Source organism: Herpailurus yagouaroundi, unplaced genomic scaffold, assembly GCF_014898765.1.
Source record: "Herpailurus yagouaroundi ecotype Mexico unplaced genomic scaffold, PumYag 199, whole genome shotgun sequence".
Taxonomy (NCBI): Eukaryota; Metazoa; Chordata; class Mammalia; order Carnivora; family Felidae; genus Herpailurus; species Herpailurus yagouaroundi.
This window is the reverse complement of record NW_024412430.1, coordinates 20896832-20906957: the sequence shown is the minus strand read 5'-3', so window position 1 is coordinate 20906957 and position 10126 is coordinate 20896832. Positions and strand designations below refer to the sequence as shown.

General features: G+C 55.7%; 1 long non-coding RNA gene across 1 annotated transcript; it reads left to right on the top strand.

Moving 5' to 3' along the window:
* The first annotated feature begins 1337 nt into the window (after positions 1-1337).
* LOC121013756 (uncharacterized) lies at positions 1338-9897 on the top strand. Its single transcript, XR_005782905.1, has 3 exons — positions 1338-2290; positions 7799-8910; positions 9478-9897. It is a non-coding gene; the product is annotated as an uncharacterized LOC121013756 (long non-coding RNA).
* The last annotated feature ends 229 nt before the right edge of the window (positions 9898-10126 follow it).

Genomic DNA, 10126 nt, shown 5'->3' with positions numbered 1-10126 from the left:
CCCAGGCAGGCCCTGCACTTGCATTCTGCCTGTCTGTCCGGCTCCTCCTCCAACATTGCCACGATCTCCTTTCCAGCTCCCAAAACTACACGGAAATTTCCAGATCTACCATTAGTGCCCCCTCCCCCATTCTCTTCACTCTCAGTGGACTTTTTTTCTGCAGAATTGTGTTTTCATGTATCGCTATTGTCCTGAACCATTTCGGTAACAAGGCCTCAGTGGCGTTCAAGACGGTGGTTCCCAAACATCAGCCCACGATGCTGTGTAAGTGCCGAGAACGGAGGCCTCGAGCCGGGGCATCCACCCCCCCTGGACGGGGTATTTGCCACAGCAGCCTGAGGAGACCAGCAGGCACGCTCCTCCAGTGTTCTTCACGGGGCCCAGAAGTACAGGCTGGGCCCCGGCCCTGAGTCACCTCCTCCTCCCACCAGGGCCCCTGCCTTCCGGATGGAGCCATCTGCCAGGCCAGCACAGGGCCCGTGTTTGCTCGTACTGCAGCTTTGAAGCGTCTGCAACACTTGTTGCTGATGAAGCAAAGCAGACCATCTATAGAGGGATACGGGTCGTCATCCTCACCTTGAAAGAAGCCGTGTTCGGAATCAGCAGCTTTGCAGGATTTCTGCTCTTGAGGGCGTTCGCTACGGAGTGTTCCTCAGACTCCCCTTCACTGGAGCCATTCAGGCCCACAAGTGGATGCTGGGCTCTGCTGGCGTTTATTTTTCAAGTCACTCCACGTGGTATTGAAATGATTTCGATGGATCTACATCACCCCTGGCCACTGGGCACACGATCCGGGCCAGGGAGCTGCAGGACGAGCCGCAGGAATTGCGGGAGCTCCAGAAGTCGGGGCAGAGACAGGGAGGCCGGGACGGGCCCCGGGGGAGGCAGCGCGGGGGTGGGGCCCCTGAGTGTGCCCGCACCGGGCACCGCGGGCCCTGGGGGTGAGCTGAGTGTGGCTCAGCGGCCAGAGTCAGAGGCGGCAGAAATCCTGCGGCACGAAGTAGGGAGGACAGGATGGAACCCCTCAGCTTGCGGCACATCCTGGAGGCCCAGAAGCACAGCCTCGTGGAGACCGTGGGGATGGGGTGCCGTGGGGGTGCCTCTGCCAACGTCAGGAGGCGTTCCGCCCTGGCTGATAGCGCATGTTGCCGTCAACATATGTAAACACATGGCGGTAAGCTGAGGTCAGTAGGCCGAAAGATACACCCACAAAAATGAGCGTCAGAGATCTGTTTGTGGGTGGGAACAGCCCCCACCACCCAGCTTCTGCCACACCGGGGGTGTGGAGAACCGCCAATCTCCCCTGCTCACCACCCCCGGCCACGTTGGCGGTATCTACGTCCACTGCCCTGGCCACAGTGGCCACAGTAGCTGGCTCGGGGACAGTGTGCAGCTCAGATCACTGGGGTTTTCAGTGTGGCCACAGAGGGAAAGGTGTCTGCCTCCAGTCTCAGGGTCAGGAGGAGCGGACGCCGGGTCCACACGTAGCCTCATCCCCACTATGGTCCCAGTCAGGAAATGAAATCAGGAAGACCCGAGCAGAGACAGGAGAGAGACCCTCCTTTGCTCAGGACCGGTGGCCCTGAGCCCCATCCTCCCTGGACATCCCAGCTGTGTGAGCAAGTGAGTCCCCTGTTCGTTCCAGCTGCCCTGAGCTGGGATTTGCTCACTAGGGTGGTTTATAACTCACACAGGGTTTGGAACCTGCCCTGGCCTGAGGCTTGCGCCCAGCACGAAAATCGGGGGAGGTGAAGGCAGGGGCGTTGTGGAGTCAGCAGCCCTCCATGGGGACCTTGCCTTCACTGCTGTGGGACTGGACCTCCTAGCTGCTCAGGCTTCATCCGCAGGGTGGAACATTCCAGAATATCAGGAGGGACATCAGCCCTGATGGCTTTGGCAGGAATTTACGAATCTTTGAGACTTGAATCCTGAGACTCAGAGGCTGCCCTCCACAGGACTGCCCACAGGACTTGGCCAGGACCAAACTAGCATAGAATGTGCTAGACTTCCCCAGTTCTCCGTCTCTGGGAAGGAGGTAGGCGGGGCCGTCCTTGGCATAGCGATGTCCGCTGAGGAACTGTCCTGGAAATTTCTCTGTCTGCTCCGCTTGTTACGGGCTCATCTACAGTCGCCTGCCCTTTGGCCTGGTTGGCAGATGGGTCTCCTGTTGCTGCGTGACAAATCAGATATATACAAAGATTTACAAAGGCGAGGGCCTCATGCGTCTCTCCACGAACACCCACAGGACGTCTGCTGATTCTCCTGCCCAGGGCTGGGAACGGCACGGCAGGTAAAGTATGCCCGCTGAGGGCCACCAGCTGTGTGTGAGGTCCTGTGTGAGGTGCTTGCACTGTGGGCCACGTGCAAGCCGGGGCTCACTGACCACTGCTGCCTGGGATAGCCGAGCAGGACACAAAACGCCAAGGTGACAAAATCGGCCCCCGGGGGCACTTGGGGGCGGGGGAGGGAATTGTGAGGAACTTGCCTTCTCTTGCGCACAGCTTTCAATATTTTCTTGAGTGTTTTGTAGCAAGAGTCACTTTCATAATCAGAGAGGATAGTCAGGATCTCTTCCTACCTCTCCTCCAAAAGCTCAGTATTGCCGCCCTTTTTCATGGGTTCACCTGATTGACCGACACAGAGAAACGCAGAGAGAGAAAGAGAGAGAGACAGAGAGAGAAACAAAAAGAGGGAGGGAGAAAGAGACAGATATAGACAGACAGAGAGAGAAAGAGAGAGAGAGGGACGGAGAGAGAAAACCTGTGAATTTACGAATCTTTGATGACTAGCGAGGCTGACAATTTCCACGGACGGTCCTTAACTTCTGGCCCTTCGTTCCTGGTTTACATCACCTTTCCCTTGGGGCGTTTCTCCTTTTCTGATACACGTGTAAAGCCTAGTTATATATTCAGGTTTTTAATCCTTCGCCCATCACTTATGCTGCAAATGTGTCTTTGTCCTTAAACTTTGTTCACTGCGACACCACGGGCACACGTCTTTGCAGGGATGAACCTAGCAATCCTTCCGTCTGTGATTTTTGCCTGTGCGGTCAGACTCAGAGAGTTCTTGCACCTAAAACAGTGTGTAGACATTGCTTTCGTGCTACGTGCATAGTTTTATGCTTGTTTTTGCCACTTAAGTATTTAAACCACCTCAGGTTCATTTTGATCTAGAACATGAGAGAAGAAGCTTTTTTCCCCGCTAATGGTTGACCGATTGTAAATCACAGATGGGGGACTACTTTGCTGCTGGTGGGAAATTCTCTGTGAGGGTTTAAGAAAGATTAATAAAGTCAGGCATGTTTCTGTGTGATTCTGGACTTCCTTACTTGTTCCACTGATTCGTTGGCCCAAACAGCAGTATCATACTAATTACTAAAAATTTTACCATATATGTTAAAAATTTGCTAGGAAGAGCCATCCTCATTGTTTTTCTTTTTTAGAATTTTCAAGCTATTTTTCTATATTCTTTCTGAATGAGCTTTAGGACTTTTTGTCAACTTACCCTAAATAAACTCTTATTTGAATTTTTTTAAATTTCCAAATGTACAAAACAATACTTAGGCTTTACGTCCAAGGAGAGAGCACGAATTTCCATTTCAGTGAAAAAATAATGGCTGAGAATATAGACTTCTCAGCTACATGGCCTGGGTTCAAATCCCAGCTCAGAAAGTTTTTTACTGTGTGGCCTTGGGTGGGATAGGAGGCCTCTCTGGGCCTCAACATTCGTATACATGCAACATGGAAAGTATGAGTAGCGACTTGACAGGTTGGCTATGAAAAGTGACTGGTTTATACATGGCTTGTCTGTGGTTAGAATAATGCGTGGCACATTCTTAAAGGATGCTGACTTTTCTTGTTACTCTCCCCACTAATATTTTGCAGTTCACTGCATGTTGGGTCCACATGAGAAAGTCGGGATTCAGTGAGTTTACGTGTAGAAAATACGGAACAGCTCGCATCCACGGTAAACACTCAGTAGTACTCTTTAACACCAAATGGCAGAACCACCTCTTTCTATCCTGTCACCTTTCAGGAACATTCCACCTTCACTGTGGGAATGAAATCAAGGAGAAACACTCGTTTGGGACAACGGTCCACATTTTCTGTTCACTAAAAATCTGTTACGCACTTTCATGTAATTCAAGCCAGAGATGAAGTCTCTCCGAGAATATATAGTCCTGCTGGCGGGGGAGGGGGAGGAAGGCCTTTAGCTTTCTAGTTTTGTTTCAAATTTCATTCCCAAGCTAAGACTGCTTTATGAGTTTCAGCTGGAATGAGTTTTCCCATCTCGTCACGAATCCGAGCGAGAATGTCACCACAGACATACTCCGGACGGTTGAGGCCGGAGGTCTCGCTAGAGGAAAACCCAGCCGTGGTTCGCCAAAGTCAACAAACCGCAGGGCCGGATGCGTGATGCCGTGGCCGGCACTGGCGCACACGTCCTGCCGGTCCACCCTGACACAGAGACCGGCACACCTCCGTGTCCACGTCCCAGACGTTCCCCGCCCCCGGCCCGTTTCCCACGTTTCCACGGGCCACATCTAAGGATGTGTTGGAAAACAGGTCAAGAGCGATAGCATCCAGCCACACACGCCTGGACCCCCCCTGAGACTTGAAGGAAGACTTTTTCCTCTCGTTCATTTCAAACCAAACAAAGACCAGAAATTCACCGGAGAAAATACCGGCTGTGGCGGGAGGGATCTAGATGGGCAGGGTCAGACTACACGGACGGTGATGATGCGGTGTTAGGGAGGGCGGTTGGCTGTGCAGACCGAGTCATACCTGCACGGAGCACTGAAGGATGAGGGAGAGGGTGCAAGCTGGCGAGCGGCAAGCAGACTGGGGAGAACATTCCGGAAGGTGCCGCAGGCACAGTAATATGAAATCATAAAACATCCTAGCACATTCTAAGAGTTGTGAGTGCTTCGCAGTTGTTGGATTTACAGAATACAAGGGGGAAAGTCAGGCAGCAGAAGGTATAAATCACAGCTGGGCTCGTGTACATGGGAAGGAATACGGATTCTTTTTTATTATTTTAAGTAGGCTCCACGCCCAACATGGGGCTCGAACTCATGACCCTGAGGTTAAGAGTCGCGTGCTCTACCCATTGAACCAGCCAGCCCCGATTCTTTTCTGTAGACAACAGGCCTCTTTTGGGGGCCCGGGAACAAACCGCTGAGGATCTGGGCAAAACTATGGCCATTGTCCTCAAAATAGTGCTCACAGTACAAGTGCGCCCGTAGTTTCAGAGGGTCCGCGGGACCCCGGGAGCGAGGACACAGAGCCCTGACCAAGAAGCTCACAGACCACAGCTGGAATTCAAGCTGAAGTGAGGGGGTCAGAGACTGTGTCACAGGCACTCTGGGCAGAAGGGAGAGCACAGCAGAACCATCTGGAAGCTGCGGGACACATCTCACACATGGTGGAGGGCCAGAGTCCGGCATGCGTCCCGAACCGGGACGTGTCCCTGCTGCTTTTTTTTTAATGTTTATTTATTTTTGAGAGACAGAAAAAGAGAGAGCGCACACGCACCCACAAGCAAGCAGGGGAGGGGCAGAGAGAGAGGGAGACACAGAATCCGAAGCTCCAGGCCTTGAGCTGTCAGCATAGAGCCCGACGTGGGGCTCAAACCCATGAGTTATGAGATCATGACCTGAGCTGAAGTCAGACGCCCAACCTGCTGAGCCACCCAGGGCCCCTGCCCCCCATGTCCCTGCTTCTAACAGGTCATATGCCCCATCAATTTCTCAATTTATTTATTTATTTTTTTTTATTTGAGAGAGAGCAAGCTTGAGCTGGGGAGAGGGAGACAGAGAGAACGCCAAGAAGGCTCCACACTCAGCATGGAGCCCGATGCGGGGCTCGATCTCATGACCCTGGGATCATGACCTGAGCTGAAATCGAGTCAGACACGCACCCGACTGAGCCACCCAGATGCCCCAAATTCTCAATTTCTTAACAGCTGCTCGGGAAAAAGACATCCTCCACATCAAATGTACACTCTTTTGTAATCTCGTATTTTTCAGCTGGTTGGGGCAGGCAGTGGGAACTCTGATGAACTTAAACCTGACAACAATGGTTCTCATCCAGGGAACCCCAGGCATCCCATGGGGAGACTTGACCTCCAGGCGTGGGTCAGGCACGGGGCAGGGACACCAGGGCTCTGGACTCGTGGGCACAGAGGGTCTTTCTGTGCGCCTGCCCAAGACATTGTCCCCAGCAGGGAATACGGAGCCGGGGGACTTGGGTCAAATCCCCAGGCCTGTGGTGGGCGGGCCCACCTGAACCACAGGGAGTGAGGAGCAGAGCCCAGGGGCAAGGGTCAGCACTGTTGTCAGAAAAGATAAAAAAATTTAAGAATGGAAAGAACGGTGCCAGTGAAAAACAACAGATTGGTGCCAAACTCAGAAAATTCAGTCACTTACATTTTCTTCCTCATTATCGGGCCTTCCCTTGCTCGCCAGATACTCACTGAGCACCTAGTACGTGCCAGGCCCTGAGAATGATGTCAGTGGAAAAAACACAGGCAGAAGCCTTGCCCCTCGAGGGCCTTGCGTTCCTGGAGGTCAGTCGGGCTCACGTCGCTTCAGGGTGACCTTCCTCTGAAGGTCCCGGTGCTTCAGTGTTGGCCGACCCTGCCTAGGGTTGCGAGCCGCCTTCCCATCTACACCAGCCCTTGGCCTCTTTGCCACCATGAGGACCGACAGTAGGGGCCTCCCGGGGGCTCAGTCGGTTGAGGCTCCCACTCTTGGTTCCAGCTCAGGTCATAATGTGACAGTTTGTGGGTTCCAGGCCCACTGACAGTGCAGAGCTTGCTTGGGATCCTCTCTCTCCCTCTCTCTGTCCCTCCCCTGCTCATGCTTGTGCGCTCTCTCTCTCAAAACAAACAAACAACCATTAAAAAGAAGGATGGACAGTATATTTGAAGTCACTGGAGAATACCCCGGCTTCCCCCATAGTTCCTGTTTCGATGAGGCCGAAGGCTCGTTCCGCTCGTCCCTGAATCTCCCCGGGCAGGTGGTCACCTGCAGGTCCCCATGCCGGGCATTCCCGTGTGCGGCGTGAGTCTGGGCAGACGGCACCCGGGGGAATCCGGAGCACGGGAAGTGACTTTTCCTCCGCTTCAGGAACGCGGCCGTAGCTGCACCGTGACACGGACGCCCACATGTGACTTCAACAACGCAAATGGCAGAGCTCGGTTCCCGCAGCGACGTCGCCGTGCACCTGCCGGCTGGTCTCAGACTGCGAAAAATCGCGCGTCTTAGCAAAGGCAGGGCAGGACCCCGGCAGGTAGCCAGAGGCTGGGCTCAGGGCTGACCGTCAGGAATGCGTCACACGGGGCCCCCCCCGCCCTCCAGTCCCAATCAGGGCGCGTTTCCAGGCTTCCCCAGCCACAGGGAGTGGGCGAGCGGCAGGCTCTGACCCCACCCCCCCAGGCCCACCGGTGCCCCGCGATGCCACGTGCGCCAGAGGCAGGGCTGTGCCCCCCGACCACGCCCGCCTGCGGGGGCCGCGGCCCCCTCCCGGGGACCCCCGAGCCCGGACCGGGACACGGACCAGGCCCAGGCGGTGCAGGGGCAGGTTCCCCTGGGGAATGTGGAGCTCCCGATCGCCCACTCGGGTCAGCGGCAGGGCAGCTTGGGGCCAGAAGGGAGACTGGTATGCCGGAACATTCCTCTGCAGGCTCCCATGACGGCCCTGCAGCGCTGGAGCAGATCCACAAATACTTGTCTGGTTGCGTAGTTCAGGCATGTGAAAATGAGACCCGAGAAACACACCCTTTCTTCTCTTTCCAGAAACGCCGCCTGAGCTCTGACCCCTGGCGCTCCCGGCATCCACCCCGATTTTCCAGCTGGTCGCCCTTCTCTCACTTCGGTGCCTTCACAGACTTGCTGGAAATGAGAGCGGTCAGTGTTCCTCTGGCCGTCTTCGGTGCTGGCCGAGGCGCGCCCGCTGCCACAGGGAGGAGAGCCCCCGGGGGTCCGGTCCACACGGGCCCTCGCTCGCCCCTGCCCTGAGCCACCCGGCCTCGGCTGCTCCCCGGAAAGGCTCTGGAATTCCTCATTCCGCATCATCTGTGCGTGTCAGGCCCGGCACGCTGTTCCAGCCAGCTGTCTCCAACCCCCCGGGGTCCCCTCCTGTCTGTGGCCGGGGCTCCCCCGACCCGTGGCTGCTGCTTCCCCGGGCTGCAGGCTCCAGAGGAAGGCACACGAGCTGGGTCTGGACCTGCCGGGTGGTGAGAGCCAGCGGGACCCGGGGGGAGGCCATCGGCAGGGGGCAAGTGAGGCGGCACGGGGCTCCCGCACCCCCTGCATCATGTGGTCTCTTCTGTGTGGGCTGGAGGCTCTGCCCCGAGGTCCACGGGCAGAGTTCAGCCGCCCAAGAAGGTGGACGGGAACGACTGTGTCTCTATTTTCACTAACTCCTAACTACGAGTCGGATTTCCTTCCTCCGAATGCGGGTAACACAGCACGGTGGCGGCAGTGCCCCCGGGGGCCCCGTCGACAGCAGGAGCCTCGTCCCGGACACTGTTTAAGCTCATCGCTATGTAACATCACGGCGCCCGTTAGGCCCGCCACTGGGGCTTATTGCCCGTGAATAAAGAGGCATCCGTACTGCGACATCGCAAATTTATTCTTTAGACTCTAACCATGCTTTGCAATCAAGTGGATTTTCTTTGTTCTCCTAAGTGTTCCCAGCGTTCTTCTGAGAGAGGTCCTGAAGCAGCCCCCACCTGTGCCCCCCTGTATCCCCAGGCCTGGCCATCCCGGCACCACCACCCCCTACCGTCCCAGGGGGCCCCTCTCCCCCCCGGGCCGGGCTGCGGAAGCCACTGCCTGTGAGGCCGGAGCACAGACGGCGTGGGACTTACAACGTCGACCCTGAGAGCCCGCCCCTCACCTCTTCGGTGGGTTTCCCCAGGACTCACCCCATCCTGCCCTGACCAGCCCCCCACCCCTCACTCCCCTGCCCCAGGCTGCTCCCTGCCCTCCCGAATACCCCAGCTATGCTCCAGTTTCTGTCTCCGGGTCGGCTTCTGAGGGAACGCAGACTTCGTGTGGCCACTGCTCCAGGCCACGGAGGGGTTTCAGGTCCCGAATGAATCAAGGGCCCCAAGCGAGAGGCCCCTCCATCCCCAGTCTTTAGGCTGAAATCTTAACCTTTCTCCAGGGTCTCCAAAGTGGCATTTCGGCAGCCAGGGCAGGGATGACGTCAGCTCAGATTCGTAGGTTCTCCAGAAGGACCTTTAAGACTTATCATCTTTTCAGGGGCGCCTGGGGGGCTCAGTGGGCTGAGCGTCCAACTTTGACTCAGGTCATGATCTCACAGTTCATGGGTTTGAGCCCCACGTCGGGCTCTGTGCTGACAGCTCAGAACCTGGAGCCTACTTTGGATTCTGTGTCTCCCTCTCTCTGTCCCTCCCCCATTCATGCTCTCTCTCTCTCAAAAAAAAATTAAAGACTTCTCTTTTCAGTGATCATCTCTGGAAAAGGGATATCATGCGTGTATTCTGAATCACTTACGACCCACCCCTGGTTACCCGGTACTGTGAGGAGAGTCGGGGCCACATTCGCACGTGTATTTACCACAGAGGTGCCACAGAGCAGGGACGCTTGGACTATCACAAGGACAGAGACAGGTAGGCGGCGCACAGCACAAACACATCCTGCACCCATAATGTGACAGCTGGTTTGGGGAAGTTCAGGGAAGTGAATAACCACACGCGGCCACTGCCGGCTGGTGTGCGGGCTACAAATACAGCCACCAGCGCCCTGGGGACCCAGCCACTCTGGAGTCCTGGCTGAGGTGGGACAAACATGTCTCCCCGGAGAACAATTCTAATGTTGTTAAAGTTTCCTCTTTTCAGGGGTGCCTGGGAGGGCTCAGTCTGTTGAGCATCCAACTTCGGCCCAGGTCATGATCTCGCGGTTCCTGGGTTCGAGCCCCTCGTCAGGCTCTGTGATGACAGCTTGGAGCCTGGAGCCTGCTTCGGAATCTGTGTATGTCTCTCTCTCTGCCCCTCCCCTGCTCATGCTCGGTCTGTCTCTCTCTGTCTCAAAAGAAACATCAAAAAAATTGTAAGTTTCCACTTTTCATTTTGTGTCCATTCAGTCACACGTTGT